This window comes from Tiliqua scincoides, chromosome 2 (assembly GCF_035046505.1).
Source record: "Tiliqua scincoides isolate rTilSci1 chromosome 2, rTilSci1.hap2, whole genome shotgun sequence".
Taxonomy (NCBI): domain Eukaryota; kingdom Metazoa; phylum Chordata; class Lepidosauria; order Squamata; family Scincidae; genus Tiliqua; species Tiliqua scincoides.
In genome coordinates this window covers 39,976,467-39,977,866 of record NC_089822.1, presented here as the reverse complement: position 1 = coordinate 39,977,866, position 1,400 = coordinate 39,976,467, and the positions used below count along the sequence as shown (strand labels likewise).

Sequence of the window (1,400 nt, the reverse complement as noted above, 5' to 3'; positions counted from 1 at the left end):
TGGTCTGATAAAGTAAGAAGATAGCTGTGGGGTGCATGACATTACCTGCCAGTTGGTGCCCTTTAGCCTAATGTTTGAAGCAAGCATTTCACCCACGATTTGAAGAATGCCACTATATGGCTTAGGGAAAAGGATGGCTGCTATAAACTGATGCATCCTTGCCTGCTCTGGGTGATTTGGGAGCTGGAAGGGGTGGAAATCAGCAGCATGTGCTGGGATTCTATCCCCATTTTTCTACCCTGCACACCCCTGTCTCTTATCAGACTTATGCCAACAAACAGAAGGTGGCATACATGAAGCGAAGTCCAAAATATTTTTACTTTATGCAGGCTGCCTGTTCATGCAATCACCATTAAGAACAAAAGAACACAGGAGCTCTGCAGGATCAGGCCCAGAGCCCATCCTGTCCAACTTCCTATATCTCAGCAGCCCACCAGATGCCTCAGGGAGCACATAAGACCTGCCACTCCCCTGCATCTGGCATTCTATTTACCCTCTCACCCCTGAACAAAGACACCAGACTGCATTTGGGTTTAACTTGGGTCACTTTATTAAACGAAAATGGTTGGCAACCTTCAGTCTCGAAAGACTATGGTATAAGCCTACAGCACCCAGTATTCCCAGGCAGTCTCCCATCCAAGTACTAACCAGGCCTGACCCTGCTTAGCTTCCAAGATCAGATGAGATTGGGCATGTGCAGGGTAACAGTTGAAAGTGACCAATTTTTAATGCATGAAACCTACTGAACACACCTTCCCTTCCTCATCAGTTTGGGGTGGGCAAAAAAACCACCGTCCACAGCCAATTTGGACGACAGAAAAAAATTCCTACCCAGCCTTCATGGTGAGTGACCAGCTAATCTCAGACTGTAAATACCAATGCATACAGCTTTGGGAACTTTTATTTGAAAAGCTTTGGTTTTGTGAACTTTTAGTTGAAGAGCGGTATATAAATACTGTTATTAATAATAATAATAATAATACAGCATGCACTCCATCAGTGCAGCTGCATGGCGGACGTGGGGGGATAGAATTAGGCTGCAGGGTGGGGGGATAGGATTGGGCTGTAACTGACGTTAGTATACGAAGAAAGAGAAGCTGTATGAGAAAGAGAGAACATCATAAAACGTGATGAATGTCTTTAGACAGTAAGGGTGTAATCCTAACCAACTTTCCAGCAGTGAGGTAAACATTGCCTTACCTTGAGGAGGCCTCCATGACTGCCCCCCCCCAACTGCAGGATGCAGCACATGCCCCACTGACACGGCTATGCCAGTACTAGAAAGTTGGTTAGGATTGTACCAACCCTAAGTTTAAAATTCAGGGTTTTTTTAAAAAATAAAATAGGAAGGCAGCAAAAGCGTCTTGAAATGGAAGATGCAATTGATTTAACTGAAACCA

The 1,400-nt window shown here is 44.8% G+C and overlaps 1 pseudogene; it reads right to left on the bottom strand.

Annotated features, from left to right (window-relative positions):
• Window positions 1-599: 599 nt before the first annotated feature.
• LOC136642380 (5S ribosomal RNA) lies at window positions 600-716 on the bottom strand (annotated as a pseudogene).
• Between the last annotated feature and the right edge of the window lie 684 nt (window positions 717-1,400).